This window comes from Mauremys mutica, chromosome 2 (genome assembly GCF_020497125.1).
Source record: "Mauremys mutica isolate MM-2020 ecotype Southern chromosome 2, ASM2049712v1, whole genome shotgun sequence".
Classification (NCBI taxonomy): Eukaryota; Metazoa; Chordata; order Testudines; family Geoemydidae; genus Mauremys; species Mauremys mutica.
In genome coordinates, this window is record NC_059073.1 from 168,920,957 (window position 1) to 168,938,582 (window position 17,626).

Genomic DNA, 17,626 nt, shown 5'->3' on the forward strand with positions numbered 1-17,626 from the left:
AGTGGCCAGCTAATACCTCTGCAGTCATAGGCCAGAAAAAGAGAGTTCATGGGATACAGATTTTTGTAATAAGCCATAAATCAAGTGTCTTAAGATCATGATTTTTAGTGTCTAGAAAATTTATGAATTTCAACTCCCAGGCTCATCTTTTGAATGTGTTGTGCAGGTTTCCATGAACCACTGACATACTTGAGATATATTGGTGATATTTTTATCTTCTGGACAGACGGCCTAACCTCCCTCATAGATTTCCACCAGAATTTAACAACTACCACCCATCCATCAAACTCTCGAACGCTCCGATACCACCATCAACTTCCTGGATACCACAGTCAGCTTCAACAATGGACCCCTGCAGACACCGAGGAAAGATTAAAGAGGCTAGGACTCTTCAGCTTGGAAAAGAGAAGACTAAGGGGGGACATGATAGAGATATATAAAATCATGAGTGATGTTGAGAAAGTGGATAAGGAAAAGTTATTTACTTATTCCCATAATACAAGAACTAGGGGGTCACCAAATGAAATTAATAGGCAGCAGGTTTAAAACAAATAAAAGGAAGTTCTTCTTCACGCAGCGCACAGTCAACTTGTGGAACTCCTTACCTGAGGAGGTTGTGAAGGCTAGGACTATAACAATGTTTAAAAGGGGACTGGATAAATTCATGGTGGCTAAGTCCATAAATGGCTATTAGCCAGGATGGGTAAGAATGGTGTCCCTAGCCTCTGTTCATCAGAGGATGGAGATGGATGGCAGGAGAGAGATCACTTGATCATTGCCTGTTAGGTTCACTCCCTCTGGGGCACCTGGCATTGGCCACTGTCAGTAGACAGATACTGGGCTAGATGGACCTTTGTTCTGACCCGGTATGGCCTTTCTTATGTTCTTATGTTCTATGTACAAGAAATCTGTTATCTACAGCCTGGCACTCAGATGTCACAGCATATGCTCCAAGGATAAAGTCTGGGCTAAATATCATAACACAACATATGGCCCCACAGCTTTAGAACCCAGGCCTGTAGAGCCACTAGTCAGCTGACATCTCCAGGCTGCCACCCAAAATAACCAATTTTTGCTCCTCTTCCTATGACCCACTGTGTACACTGACCATGGGAAGTTCTGCCTCAAGGGTTTGACAAGCAGCAGCCCCCCTGTTGTTGTGGCAGGGTCTGGTGCCACTTGAGTTGGGGGGTCCTGGTCTGTGGGGAGCTTGCTTCTGATGATGAGCTTGGTAAGATTGGTGGGGGTTATTTGAAGGCCAGAAGAGGAGGATTGGGAAAAATTTCTTTCAGGATGTGATCCACATCGAGTGTGGTTGTAATTGTTTAATGATACTCTCAGTGGGATCTAGTGTGGCATAGCAGATGACAAGTAGGGATGTGCGGTCAGGGGGGGTTCTTTTTTCCATATTGATGCAAGTTCTTGCAGGGTATTGGGGTGGCCTATTGCTTGATGAAATCTACTTCTCCAATGATATATTCTTGTTCAGGGAAGATAGTTTTAAGTGTGTGCCAGGATCCCAACTAGGACAGTCAGGCCCACAGTCAAAGCAGGAACAAACTTGAGGCTAGGAGTAGCTGAGGAGTTCATAGTCAGTTCCAGGCCAGGGCTTGATAGCGAGAATCAGAATCCAAATCCTGGCAGCATTACCAGGTCTAAGATGAGAATTAAGCTTAGAAGGGTCCATGCAGGTCCCCACATTTGTACCCTAAAGTTCAGAGTGGGGGAGGGAACCTTGACAGGGATGAAATGAATCACATGGGGTGACTGGGAGCATGGACTCAACTTCCCAGTTTGCAGCTGTCTCCATCCTATAATATTATCTGTGTTCCATAATTTTCACACCTTTTTTTCAAAATCCACAAAACACATGTGGCCCTCCTTGCTGTCCACCATCCTTTAGGGAAGTATGGAGCCTGCACAGCTCTGAGCTATTATCAAGAGCACTGCAAGCACAGGACGGAGAATCCTTCAGTATTTGCAAAGCCACAAAAAGAACCAAATGAGTGGGGAACATGATGATTCCTTGGAGGACAGATTGCTGTGGGACATAGCAAGAACCAATTCAAGGTGGTTGGCTTTCACAGAGCAGCTGCAAATGGTGGAGAGATGCTTCTGGGTCCTAGAAACAAACACTGTCTTGTGGGATCACAACACTTAAAACAGGTTTGGGATGACAAGCAGTGGCTGCAGAACTTTCAACTGTGCAAGGCCACATTCCTGGATCTGTATGTTGTGCTTGCTCCAGCCCTCCAGCACAGGGACATGAAAATGAGAGCTGCAATGACAGTGGAGAAGTGAGTGGCAATTGCACTGTGGAAATTTGCATGCCAAATTGCTACCGGTCAGTTAGAAATTAATTTGGAGTTGGGAAATTCACTCAGGAGCAGCGCCAGGGTTTTTGGTGCCCTAGGCGGGGGTCCTTCCACGCTCCTGGTCGTTGGCGGCAATTCTGCGGCGGGGGGGTCCTTCTGCACTCCCGGTCTTTGGGGCACTTTGGCGGCGGGTCCCGGAGCGAGTGAAGGACCCGCCGCAGAATTGCTGCCCAAGACCCGGAGCGCGGAAGGACCCCCCGCCACCGAATTGCCACCAAGGGTGGCAAAATGCTGCCCCCCCAAATTCTGGTGCCCTAGGCGACCGCCTAGGTCGCCTAAATGGAAGCGCCGGCCCTGAATTCACTGCAGAGGCCATAGTGATTCAAATGAGCGGGGCCATTAATCACCTCCTGCTATGCAGGACTGTGAGTTTTGGCAATATGCAGGACATGGTGGATGGATTTGCAGCAATGAGGTTTCCAGACTGCATTGGAGTGATAGATGGCATGCATGTCCCAATTTTGGAAACAGATCACCTTACCACTGAGTACATCAACAAAAGGGCTACTTTTCTATGGTTATGCAAGCATTAGTGGATTGAGAGATTCACTGACATTAATGTGGGCTGGTCAGGGAAGGTGCATGATGCTCTCTTCTTAAGAACACATGACTTTTCAGAAAGCTGCAAGCAGAGACTTCCTTTTCCAAACAGTGGATTACTATTTGGCCTTGTGATGGAGTCAGGACTCACCGGCGCGGTGCCTCCTGCTGGTAGTCCTGGGAATTAGCTCTTCATCAGCCCCAGAGCACCCTCTGCAGGCCGGTGTCTTGCCTGCCACTGGCCCTGTGTCCCTTCTAGACCCCGGTGCCCCTCTAAGTCAGGGTTCTGCCCCAGCAGCAGTAACCCCTCTGTGTCTGGGTCTCCTCTCCCAGGGAAGCCCCCAACCCCCTATCCCCACCTTGCCTCAGTGGTTACTGCCAGTCAACATCTAGCCTCTGCTCACTGGGGCAGACTGCATTCTGTAAAGGCCATGCATCATTGTCTGCACCTTTGCACTCTAGTATCTGCTTGGGCCTTTACCAAGGCCTGCAGCCTGGGATTTCACTAGGCTGGAGCTCCCTAGCTCCCTCTGCCCTTCCCCAGTACAGCTCAGACTCAGGTACCCTGCTCAGCCCCCAGGCAGCCAGGTCCTTCTCTCTCCAGCTAAAAAGACTCCTCCCAGCTCCTGGCCCCTGTTATAAGGGCCAATTGAGCCCTGATTGAGCTAGCCACAGCTGCAGCTGCTTCCTTCCTTAATCAGCATAGCTTTTCCAGTTGCAGCCCTCTCCAGGGCTACTTTTAACCCCTGTTTACTGGGGTGGGGCAGCTGCCCCACCACAGGCATGTTGAAATGCTAATAGGGATTCTGGGAGACCCAACCTACCGCTTGCTCCCCGGCTCATGAAGCTGTGCACGGGCCACCTCAACAGCACCAAGGAACAATTCAACTACCAGCTCAGTAGGTGCAGAATGACTATTAAATGTGATTTTGATCTTTTGAAGATATGCTGGTGCTGTTTACTCACAAGATTGGACCTCAGTAAGAATAATATCCCAATGGTCATGCTGTGTCCTGCATAATATCTTCGAAGAAAAGAGGGAATGTTTCAGCCAGGGTGAAGGAGGGGTAGCTCTCTGCTGAATTTGAACAGCCAGATACAAAGGCTGTTAGAAGAGCTCAACAGGGAGCTATACAGCTCCAGGAGACTTTGAAAAACCATTTTATCAGTGAGACAAAGTAGTGTGAGTTACTGTAGTATGCTCCACCTGGCCCTTCTCTTTTGTGACCTTGAAGGAATCACGTGGTGATCGCTGTACCTGATGTAACATTGTCAATAAACCTGTTAATTTTGTTTGTGAATGATTGGGGATTGGTCCTGCTTTGACTGTGGTTTGGTCCTGTTTTGAGCAGGGGATTGAACTAGATGACCTCCTGAGGTCCCTTCCAACCCTAATATTTTATGAGTTGTGTGACATTGTGCAGTAACACATAATTGATTGCTTTCAGAACTGCTGAGCACTTGGCAGCATATATTCTTAACTAATAAAGATGGATTATAATCGAATTTCATTTTATAACAAAATCAGAGCAAAAAAACCCTGAACCCCATTCAATTTTAAAGCAAATATATTAAAAACTTAATAAATTAATAGAACAGAACTTATGAGGGAGAAAAGAAGATTCATGTCCATTTCAACTATACAGGTCAATGTATGTGAAGTTGTGATTGTCTCTATTGTCCCCTGGGGTGGAGTGGTAGCGGTAGTGCAGCAAACCCTAGTGCCATGTGGAATGTTGATGGGGACATCCTGATATCGAAATCTCAATGGGCTACAGAGGGAGGCAAGCTCAGGACTGTTGAACTTTCAGGTCCCCCAGAGTCTGCAACATCTGTGTTTGCTGTCTGAGAACCTCCATTATGTCCAAGTGCATCTTCTGTGCCTTTTGCCTCTCCACTCTTTCCTTCTCCAGGCTGTCCCTAATGTTTATCCTCCAGGAACTGTGTTCATGGTCTGATGCAGTACTGGCTGGCAGGATCTTATTGAACATGTCATGCCGAGTTCTTTTCTTTTTTCTCCTTATCTGATTCAGGTGTTCTGTGGGTGTGGAGGGGAAGACCCTGAAGGCCACAATGGCAGGAGCTGCAGATAAAACACACAGAGGTATCATTGACAGTGTATTCACAACAGAAAGAGAAATGTAAGATGCTCAACTCACACGCCTTGCTCTTCTAAAGTATTAAGCACTCCATTCTAACTTCTGCTTGGAGTTGCTTGTGCAGGGCGTCAGTCACAGCACCCGCTATGGTGAGTATGGCCCACCAGGGGTTGGGGAAATAAGGAGGGAATTGCTCAGTTGTATGATTCTAGTAGCATAGGGCATTGGCACTAAATACTGGCACCACTTTCCACAGGCAGTGATGATTTTATCTGATATCTCAATCCTGAGGGCCACAAAAGCCAAGAGAGCACAGCTGCTGTTGGTGTCCCAAAGCTGCCCAGGACCGTATGCTGCCAGCCTGTAGATTGCAATGGTGCCTGCTGAAGTTATTGCTGAGTGGCGTGGGAAAGTGTCCTACCACAGAGGAAGAAATAAGGCAGCCCTGGCTAGAAACTTTTAGCAGAGGATTGCAGAGAACGTCCATGAAGGTTTCATCCAGATCTCTCCGAAGGATTCAAGGGACATCCCCGTGTACATAAACTGCTCAACCTGGCCCCCACCTAACTCTAGAGAGGAATGAAAAGCAGATAGCAGCTCTGCCTTTCCTGGTTGTACCATTACCTCTTCTAACACGAGTAAATCAATGAAAAATCAAAAGATGTGTCCTGCTGCTTTGGAGGTACCATCCCTGTAACTGAAAATTTATCTACACACTTGTCTGAAGTTTGTTTCCCTTGACTAGGCTCACCCGTGCTTGACTAGCAGGACTGGCTGGACTGTGGTGGAGTCAAAAACAGGTCCTGGCTCACTGTGCAGGTGGCTTCTCCAGTCTCCTGTCCCCCGTACTCTTCCTCCTCCTCCTCTTCCTCATCCACCACCTACTCCTCCTGGCTGTTCACACAGGAACCCATTATGTGGGCTCCTTGGAGATATCCGTGGTGTTTTTGGGGATCTTGAGGTTTCTGCCAAGTATGACATTGTTAACCCAGAAGAGGGAAGTAAGAGAGTCAGGACCATGCTAAACCTCAAACCCCCACACTGCAGGCCATCCTCCATCCACCTCTGTCATCGATTTATGATTTATCACTCAAAGACAACCCTTGAGACAGGAATAGGTAACAAAACAACAAGAGTTTATTAACAAACACCCACCACAAAGCTATAATAGATAATAAAACTACTCGGCTGTTAACTGCCCAACAAGCTTAAAGCCAAGGACCCCAAAAAACAATACAACACTATGGGTTGGGAAAGCAAATTAAATGATTAACACATCACCATCTTTCTCTCTCTCTCTCGGCAGGACTAGGACCACATGGATGCTGGGGACATGTCTGGGACCACAAGCCTAGGCACTGACTCTGTGGGTGCTCCAGGGCTGGAGCACCCATGGGAAAAATCTGCACCCACCGGCAGCCAAGGTCCCCTCAGACTCCCTTTCTCACCCTCAGTGTGCTGCATCCCTGCTCCTCCACCTACCTTGTAGGTGACAAATCTGAGGAACTGTCACAGATTGAAGTGTCACTAGAGGAGGTTTTGGAATTAATTGATAAACTCAACATTAACAAGTCACCGGGACCAGATGGCATTCACCCAAGAGTTCTGAAAGAACTCAAATGTGAAGTTGCGGAACTATTAACTAAGGTTTGTAACCTGTCCTTTAAATCGGCTTCGGTACCCAATGACTGGAAGTTAGCTAATGTAACGCCAATATTTAAAAAGGGCTCTAGGGGTGATCCCGGCAATTACAGACCGGTAAGTCTAACGTCGGTACCGGGCAAATTAGTTGAAACAATAGTAAAGAATAAAATTGTCAGACACATAGAAAAACATAAACTCTTGAGCAATAGTCAACATGGTTTCTGTAAAGGGAAATCGTGTCTTACTAATCTATTAGAGTTCTTTGAAGGGGTCAACAAACATGTGGACAAGGGGGATCCGGTGGACATATTGTACTTAGATTTCCAGAAAGCCTTTGACAAGGTCCCTCACCAAAGGCTCTTACGTAAATTAAGCTGTCATGGGATAAAAGGAAAGGTCCTTTCATGGATTGAGAACTGGTTAAAGGACAGGGAACAAAGGGTAGGAATTAATGGTTAATTCTCAGAATGGAGAGGGGTAACTAGTGGTGTTCCCCAAGGGTCAGTCCTAGGACCAATCCTATTCAATTTATTCATAAATGATCTGGAGAAAGGGGTAAACAGTGAGGTGGCAAAGTTTGCAGATGATACTAAACTACTCAAGATAGTTAAGACCAAAGCAGATTGTGAAGAACTTCAAAAAGATCTCACAAAACTAAGTGATTGGGCAACAAAATGGCAAATGAAATTTAATGTGGATAAATGTAAAGTAATGCACACTGGAAAAAATAACCCCAACTATACATACAACATGATGGGGGCTAATTTAGCTACAACGAGTCAGGAGAAAGATCTTGGAGTTATCGTGGATAGTTCTCTGAAGATGTCCACGCAGTGTGCAGAGGCGGTCAAAAAAGCAAACAGGATGTTAGGAATCATTAAAAAGGGGATAGAGAATAAGACTGAGAATATATTATTGCCCTTATATAAATCCATGGTACGCCCACATCTCGAATACTGTGTACAGATGTGGTCTCCTCACCTCAAAAAAGATATTCTAGCACTAGAAAAGGTTCAGAAAAGAGCAACTAAAATGATTAGGGGTTTAGAGAGGGTCCCATATGAGGAAAGATTAAAGAGGCTAGGACTCTTCAGTTTGGAAAAGAGAAGACTAAGGGGGGACATGATAGAGGTATATAAAATCATGAGTGATGTTGAGAAAGTGGATAAGGAAAAGTTATTTACTTATTCCCATAATACAAGAACTAGGGGTCACCAAATGAAATTAATAGGCAGCAGGTTTAAAACAAATAAAAGGAAGTTCTTCTTCACGCAGCGCACAGTCAACTTGTGGAACTCCTTACCTGAGGAGGTTGTGAAGGCTAGGACTATAACAATGTTTAAAAGGGGACTGGATAAATTCATGGTGGCTAAGTCCATAAATGGCTATTAGCCAGGATGGGTAAGAATGGTGTCCCTAGCCTCTGTTCGTCAGAGGATGGAGATGGATGGCAGGAGAGAGATCACTTGATCATTGCCTGTTAGGTTCACTCCCTCAGGGGCACCTGGCATTGGCCACTATCGGTAGACAGATACTGGGCTAGATGAACCTTTGGTCTGACCCGGTACGGCCTTTCTTATGTTCTTATGTTCTCCCAGCGCTTCCTGCTGCCAAACAGCTGTTTGGCGGCGCTTAGGACTTTCCAGGAGGGAGAAGCGGGAACGCGGTGCACTCAGGGGAGGAGGCGGAGAAGAGGCAGGGCAGGGGTGTGGACTTGGGGGAAGCGGGTGGAATGGGGGCAGGAAGGGGGTGGGGACTTTGGGGAAGGGGTGGAATGGGGGTGGGGTGAGGGCGGTGCAGGGGTGGGGTACAAGACCACAAGACAACAACAGGAACACAGGATACAATGAAGGGCACAGGAACAGATCAGGGCTGCCCGGGGAGGGGGGGGCAAGTGGGACAATTTGTCCCAGGCCCCACAGGGGCCCCCATAAGAATATAGTGTTCTATAGTATTGCAACTTTTTTTTATGGAAGGGGCCCCCAAAATTGCTTTGCCCAGGCCCACTGAATCCTCTGGGCGGCCCTGGAACAGATAAGTTGGTGGTCTTGTTTTCTTTTACTTGCCACATCGTCTTAGCTAGGAACAAGCACTGGGCTGCCACTGTGACAGACTGCAGCTGCTATAGGATGAAGTGCCTTATATGTTTGGATTGCTAGGCAGAATACTTAAAGTCACATGACCATTTCCTGCCAAACCTTATTCAAAGGTGCCAAAGTTTCCCATCAATTTGACTGTTGTTGGGCAGATTTACAATAGTAAGAGGGAACAAGAAGGGATCAATCATAGAGGACAAATGACAACTTAGGGGGAACAACAGAAAACAAAACAACTCTACAATCCCCTCCTTGATGACTTAATCTTAAATTATTAAATGTCACCATACTTTAAACTTGAGGTGTTATAATATTGTACTTTAACCTTCTATTTACCTTTACCAGTTTTATCTTTACCCAACGTATGCTTGCACCTCTGGATACAATGAAAGTTATCTGGGTTACCATAACGAGTATGAAAGGATGGAGCAACAAGTGCCATGTCTCCGCAACCTTAGTGGGGCTGGCTAACGAGTTTTCCCACCAATAAGTGAATTGGGAATCCTTTTGCACCCTTTTTAGAATTTTCTCAATTTGCTGAGAAGAGTGGTGCACAGTTAACATAGTGCTATTACCCTCTTTGACTAGATCTTGAAGATGTCTCTCAAGACTATGGTGTTTGACAAGGTGTCTCAAAACTTGCAAATCTGCCCCTAAATGGACTGGTGTTAGATGTTCATACAAAGCATATGAGAGGTAAATGTCTTGTGTTGTGACTTGGGTTGATACAAAATTAATGTCACACCCATTGACTGCCAGCACATACAAACAAATAGGTTAACATTAGGGTCATTATACACTTCATAAAAGAAATTAATAGTAAACTTAGCACACTGACTTCTAATACAAACACAATTTACTACTACAATTGTTTAATATAAATAAGTTGTAAATTACGACACTTTCCCTGTTTTGTTTCTAGACACAAGTGAGGACCCTCATACACCTCATTAGTACAAATATGTCCTAATGTAGGTTTCCAGACACAAGTTTCCAATTTTACACTACTGTAAGCTTCACTTGTTTTGCGAACTCATTTAGGGATATCCATGGGTATCATGGAGTTGTCTAAATTCATTCCCAATGAAATTAAGGCATATACCCAATCTTGGTTATATGGTTAGAACCTGAGCACTGATTTTACTAGCCTCCAGGTCAAAAGAAAAATCCAGTAATTCCCACCAATTATGATGCTTTCTCTCAAATTGGTTTACATTTGGCATAAGCATGTCTTCAATTTCTATAGGAAGATTGCCTTGAAAATCATCTCTAAGAATGTCTCCAGCTACAGATGTCTCATCTGCCTGTTTATACTAGAAGAAATACAAGTACTTTTTATAGGATGTACCAATTTTCTGTTGTGGTACTTAGTACAATTTTCTATACCTTTGTGTTCAGTTATCCACTCGCAACTCTCCTTAATCTTTGTGAGTGAAACCAAATTTGGATTTTTATTAAATCCAGATGACATGGCATCTTGTGTATCTGCCATAGCCAATATGGTTATTTCTCCCTTCTCCTCCTTCCAAACCAGCTTACCACTGGTCAGTTCCTCATATGCAAAAATTGTGATGGGACTTATAACCCCTAATCTTGGTGGCTCCATATTTATATTAAGCATACAGACCTTTTTAATATTCTTACTGTCACTATTAAAATTCGCCTTGACATTACAAAAATAATGTTCTCCCTTATGGACATTTTCCAACTTGTATATACATTAATAACCATAAAAGATTCCTACAACATGAACAAAACCAGTAAATGGTTACCTTTAGTACATTTATATTTTTAAGTCACAAACCCCGTCCAATCTTTGAGCTCTGATGAGTGGAACCATTTTAAACATCTGGACTTTTTTCCCTTTAACTCTGCCTCATATACAGTAGGACTCTCCTTGTTCATGATTGTAAACGGTTCTACCCACTTGGGACTTAATATGTGCCCCTTATTGGAATAGAACCAATTCATTGAATGATCTCCAATATTCCATTCAATGGGCTTCAGGCTATCTCCTAGCCTTTTATCCATGAACGTTGTTAGATTTTAACTCCAATGCGACCTGTCTTTGACTTATGCTTATGTTATTCAGCACCTTTTCCATTAACTTGTTCATAAGGATTCTAGGTTGATAGTTATCTGCGGGAATTCCTCCCAACCACCAAAGTTCAGGTGTACGTATAATGTGTCTGGTGAATAATTTGTGAGGTGTGAATCCATGCACTATCACCCTGGATCTTATTGCCATTAGCACCAGTGGCAGCTTTTGATCCCAGTCTTTACTGATACTGCTTATAACTTTCCTTAAAGTGGTTTTAATGGTCCAATTGGTCTGTTCCACCAAACCCTAACTCTGAGGGTGCCCTGCAATGTGAAATTTTTGCTGGATATTCAGGTCCTGGCATAAGCTTTTTATGACCTCCCCCACAAAGTGTGGACTTTGATCGGAGTTTCAGGCAAACCAAACCATGTGAAAGTTTGTTCTAATAGCATTTTTGCTGTAGTCGATGCTGTGTTGTTGCGGGTGGAGTATGCCTCCACGCATTTTGAAAATGCATCTACTACTATTAAGCAGTATTTATTACCTCTTCCAGTGCATGGCAGTGGCTCGATATAATCCACTAGAAGTCTGGACCACGGTCCTACAATTTTTTTGATGCAAGATGGGTTTTTAATCACTTTATCTGAATTGCTCTCAGCGCATGCTAAACAATTCTGGATATATATACATATATTTACATTTCTGGTTTCTTCCCGCCACCAACCCACTGATAATCTATTCACAGTCTTTTCTGTACAAAAATGTCCTTGATTGTGTGCTAAGCCAACTAATTCTCATCTGAGACAGATAGGAATAATCAAGACAGATGTTACATTTGCCACATCTTTCTTTAATACCATTATCAACCCATTCTTATCCTTAAAGATATCATAATTTCTTTATTCCTTTTCTGTAACAGACTTTGTATTTCCTTATTCACCTTTTGCAGTTCAATAACATCCAGTTGACTAGTCAATTCGGTCTCTTTTGGCTGCACCTTAAATACCTCTTCATTAGACTTGGTCCAAAGGTGTTCTTTGCCTGGTAGAGCCACCTGCTTCACTAACCCACCCACTTGATTATTTAGGCGAGAAATTTCTGCATAATCCTTGCAGTGGGCCTTTACCTTACATAGAATCATAGAAGATTAGGGTTGGAAAAGACCTCAGGAGGTCATCTAGTCCAACCCCCTGTTCAAAGCAGGACCAACACCAACTAAATTATCCCAGCCAGGGCTTTGTCAAGCCTGACCTTAAAAACCTCTAAGGAAGGAGATTCCACCACCTCCCTAGGTAACCCATTCCACTGCTTCACCACTCTCCTAGTGAAATAGTAATTCCTAATATCCAACCTAGACCTCCCCCACTACAACTTGAGACCATTGCTCCTTGCTCTGTCTTCTGCCACCACTGAGAACAGCCTTGCTCCATCCTCTTTGGAACCTCCCTTCAGGTAGTTGAAGGCTGCTATCAAATCCCCCCTCACTCTTCTCTTCTCCAGACTAAATAAGCCCAGTTCCCTCAGCCTCTCCTCATAAGTCATGTGCCCCAGCCCCCTAATCACTGAACTCTCTCCAATTTTTCCACATCCCTTCAGTAGTGGGGGGGACCAAAACTGGACACAATACTCCAGGTGTGGCCTCACCAGTGCTGAATAGAGGGAAATAATCACTTCCCTCGACCTGCTGGCAATGCTCCTACTAATCCAGCCCAATATTCTGTTAGCCTTCTTGGCAACAAGGGCACACTGCTGACTCATCCACTATAATCCCCAGGTCTTTTTCTACAGAACTTCTGCTTAGCCAGTCGGTCCCCAGCCTGTAGCGGTGCATGGGATTAGCCCATCCTAAGTGCAGGACTCTGCACTTGTCCTTGTTGAATCTCATCAGATTTCTTTTGGCCCAATCCTCCAATTTGTCTAGGTCACCCTGGACCCTATTTCTACCCTCCAGTGTATCTACCTCTCCTCCCCCCAGCTTAGTGTCATCTGTGAACTTGCTGAGGATGCAGTCCATCCCATCATCCAGATCATTAATAAAGATGTTGAACAAAACCGCAGGACCGGCTCCTGGGGCACTCCACTTGATGCCAGCTGCCAACTAGACATCAAGCCGTTGATCACTACCCATTGAGCCCAACAATCTACCCAGCTTTTTATCCACCTTATAGTCCATTTATCCAATCCAGACCTTTTTATCTTGCTGGCAAGAATACTGTGGGAGACCGTATCAGAAGCTTTGCTAAAGTCAAGATATATCACGTCCACTGCTTTCCCCATATTCACAGACCCAGTTATCTCATCATAGAAGTTAAGCAGGTTGGTCAGGCATGATGTGCCCTTGGTGAACCCATGTTGACTGTTCCTGATCACCTTTCTTTCCTCCAAGTGCATCAGAATGGATTCCTTCAGAACCTGCTCCATGATTTTTCCAGGAACTGAGGTGAGGCTGACCGGTCTGTAGTTCCCTGGGTCCTCCTTCTTCCCTTTTTTAAAGATGGACACTATATTTGCCTTTTTCCAATCATCTGGGACCTGCTCCGATTGCCACAAGTTTTCAAAGACAATGGCCAATGGCTCTGCAATCACATCAGCCAATTCCCTCCGCACCCTTGGATGCATTAGATCTGGACCCATGGACCTATAAATGTCCAGCTTTTCTAAATAGTCCTTAACCTGTTCTTCACCACTGAGGGCTGATCACCTCCTCCCCATACTGCGTTGCCCAGGACAGCAGTCTGGGAGCTGTCTGTGAAGACCAAGCCAAAAAAAGCATTGAGTACTTCAGCTTTTTCCACATCATCTGTCACTAGGTTGCCTCCCCCATTCATTAAGGGTCCCACTTAGATAAGTACTCCCTTGATGCAAAGAAGCGAGTCTCCATGCGTGTATCGAATATTTAGAATGTACCACCAGTTTTCCATCAGCTGAGTTAATTGATCTTTGGATCCATATAGGCATCCACTCAGTCAGAGATCTTATCACCTAGTCCGAGTCTGATCATATACATGTTACTTTTGGGGTCTGCCTTGTCTAAGACAGCCAACACAGCCATGACCTCCCCCGCTTTGGCTGAATATGGTGTAACAGTCCCTTGCGAAACAACCTGGATGTCAATCTGGAATGCTGCATATCCAGTACATGGTTTCCTGTTTTTATAAAAACAACTCCCACCCACCACCCACACATCAAGGTTTTCAGCCTTCGCTTCTTGATAGATGGTTTTTATCTGGAATAGTGAACAAATTTGTTCTGGCTTCTTGATGGGTAGCAGGCATTCATGATCCTTGTCTTCCATGAGAAGGGTATATGGCACAGCAGATAGCTGGGGAGTTTTCATCACCTCAACATTCCTATTTATAAGGCTAAGGGTCCAGCCTGCAAGCCTTTGATTCAAAACCCTGCCTTTATTGATATGCCCAGATAACACATTTTCTTGGTGTGCACAGTCTTTAAAACCACTAGAGATATACATATTAGAAATGTTGGCCCTTATCTGGTCCCCTAATCATTGGGAATACCTTTCTCACAAACAGAATACTGTCTATCAACTTCACTCAGCACCTTTGACCCATATGTAATTGGTCTTGGACCATTGCCACTGTCTTGTAAGCGGATCGCACTAATGCCCTTATTTGTGGTGGCAAGTTGTAATTGATATGGCTCATCTGGCTTGGGGTACACTAGTGCTGGTGCATTGGTGAGCACCTGCTTCAATTCTGTGAAAGCCTGTTGCTGCTCATTTCCCCACTTCCACTCTTGATTCTTTCTGAGTAATGGATATGGCTGTCTTGCAATCTCAGCATATCCTTCATAAATTCCAGGGAGAATCTGGTCAAACCTAAGAAAGATCTCAAGGCCAAGATGTCTTGAGGAACGGGGAGTTTGCAGATGTGCTCAGTCCTTTCCACATCTGGTCATCTACAGTCTTTACCTAGTTGAATCCCCAGGTAAGTTACCTCCTGAAGCACCATTTGTGCTTTGCTGGGGTTAATGATGAACCCAGGTTCTTTTACTCTTTTTAAAACAATGTCCAGCATTTTTTAATTTTCTTCTCTTGTTGTAGTGGCCAAGAGAATATCATCCACATAGCTCAGTAACTTACTCTTCTCTTGTACAGAGTCCCACATCCTAGTTACATACTGATGACATATTGAGGGGGCATTATGGAACCCCCATGGGGCTCGACTAAATGTATACTGGTGATTTCTGAATGTGAATGCAAATTTATACCAATCAGACTCATGTAATGGTATCAAAAAGAAGGCTCTGGATAAATCAAGAGAAAACCACTTTCCTCGTGTTGCTATTGTGGCTATAAATTCATTAAATTTGGCGACTACAGGTGGTAGATGTGGAGTAACTTTATTAAGCTCCCTGTAATCCACCATTAAACACCATCTTTTGGTCTGATTTTAAAAGTGGCTAGACTGGTGAATTAAACACACTTTGTTTCCAGAAGCATTCCCTGGCTCACTAAGGACTCAATGATGGCCTTCAATCCTTCTTCAGCCCCACTGGGATACCAATACTGGTATTGCAGTCTAGGATCAGGTCCATTCACAACAACCTCTGCTCCAATTTTCCCCACACTGGAGTCTGTTAGTTGCAAATGCCTTCCAATATTTCCTTGCAATTGCTATTACCTCAGGATATCAGTTTGGGACTGCTAGTGGTTCTGATGCCTTCAGAGCCACCACACGGTGTGAAGCTGGTATAATTAGATGCTGGTGTGTTCCAAATCCTGGAATAATCTCCAGTTTGATAAATATACAGTTAATTTCAATGGAGACAAAATGTCCAGTCCTAGTATTCTGTTACCACCTAGAGATTGAATACCAAATGTTGCTTTGGTGGATATTGTACTTATAGTGCACTTAACAGACTTTAGAAAGGAGACTACGATCTCCTTTCCATTTAAGCCTTCTAACACTTAGAATCATAGAAGATTAGGGTTGGAAGAGACCTCAGCAGGTCATCTAGTCCAACCCCCTGTTCAAAGAAGGACCAATCCCCAATTAAATCATCCCAACCAGGGCTTTGTCAAGCCTGACCTTAAAAACCTCTAAGGAAGGAGATTCCACTACCTCCCTAGGTAACACATTCCAGTGCTTCACCACCCTCATGTCTTCAATAGGTGATGTCTTGACTCTTGGTTCTGCAGTAGTACAAATGATGGAGACTGTGGCATCAGTATCGACAAGCGTGTTCTGCTTAAAACTACCAAACTTGCCCTCAAATACCACAGGTTTTACTGGTCTTCCCCATTTATCATTAATGCTAGGTGCCACAGGTGGGGAAGGAGTGGGAGGTTGACCCAGTCACATCAGATCAGGCTTATTTTCCATCTGACGTTTGTTTAGTACATCTTGGGGTCTTTCATGATGAGCCAATTGTAACAGTTCCTCTCTGGGCAAACCGTGTATGGCTTCTTTCGGTTCAAATTTAAAGTTTCTTCCACAGTAGGTTCCTGAAGGACCTCAGCTCATCGTTCTTTGTGTTATTCTGATAGTCTTTCTTTTTTGATATTGTCCTCCTTCTGATTTCTTCACTTATTGCTGATAGTTGCCACTGCTAGAGCCCTTGGAGAACTCTTTTCCTTTGTTAAACCACTGCTTGCCACCAATTTCTGTCACCTCCACCACTTTTTTCTGAAACCATTGCGTAGGGAAAGCTTCCCTCTGTATCTCATATGCTTCTCTGGTTTCCAGGTCTTTTAAGGAAATATTGTTGTAGGCTATTATTCCTAAGGCTACCTTTAAGGTAGGTGGCAAGCATTGTAGGATAGTCTCTTTAAATTCGGGCATATCACAAGACTGTACTCCCACGAGCCAGTAGAGTAATTTCTTTCTATTCATATACTTTTCAGGCCTCTCGTATGCTCACTGTCTTTCTGAATAGAATTTCCCAATTAAATTATAATGTAGGAAATAGAACTTAAACACTTCCTCATATATCTGCATGGCATTACTGGTGTCTGCCACCTGCACGTGAACAAGGAGAGCACCATATTCACTGCATGCACTCTTATTAATGCTGCCGCATCTTCCTTGCTTATGCTTGAGAGCGCATTCACCTTTGCCAACCAGTCTAAAGCAGTCTCTGAGGGGAGCCAGAGCTTTCCCCATTGCTCTGTATGGCTTGGGGGTATACAGCTTGATATCATGCCTAATTTCTGGTGGGTGAGAAGATCCAGGTCTATAGCTGACAATGGAGGTATTGACTGATGCCATAGGAATACCTGGTGTTGCAGGGAAGATTCTCCCCTCCTGGGTTTCTTCTGTTTCTGTTGTGCCTTCTACTTTCTTTAGCATGGACTCCACCCCATATACCATTTCTTCCTCTGAGAAGGTCTCCAACTCACTGTCAGTGCATCCTTCTTCTTTACATCCTCTTCTCAGAGGATTTGAATGGACTGTTAAAAGTCCTTTTGTTTGCTTCAGCTTCTCCTGAAGCTTACTGATTTTACTGTAGCAGCCAGTATGGTCAGTTTGCTGCCTTTGCCAACTTCTTAATTCTTTTAGTAAATCTCTTATCACTGCTTGCGATTCTTCTTCTTCTATAGTAAGTACATGAATTTCTTTTTCTTTCTTAGACAAGATGGTGCTGATTTCTTGTTCCTTCAACTCTAATATTTTGAGATTTTAGCCTTTCTGTTCTACTATTCAATTTCTACCTGCTTACTTTTTACTTGGCCTTCTAACTTTAAAATCTCCTGTTCCTGCCTTTTACAGTGCTCATTCAATTCTTTACTAGCCGTGGCCAATCCATATATTAGAACCCTTTCCCTCCCCCCCCCCCTTTTTTTTTACTGGGTCTGGGCTTGACCACTAC

At 44.3% G+C, this 17,626-nt stretch overlaps 1 protein-coding gene across 1 annotated transcript in view; it reads left to right on the plus strand.

Moving 5' to 3' along the window:
* MED10 (mediator complex subunit 10) overlaps positions 1-6,454 on the plus strand; it is a 73,140-nt gene extending 66,686 nt beyond the window's left edge. The window contains exons 5-7 of the transcript XR_006576951.1: positions 4,949-5,163; positions 5,271-5,696; positions 6,321-6,454. The gene's annotated coding sequence lies outside the window, so the exon portion shown is untranslated. The remainder of the gene's footprint in view (positions 1-4,948; positions 5,164-5,270; positions 5,697-6,320) is intronic.
* Positions 6,455-17,626: the final 11,172 nt, after the last annotated feature.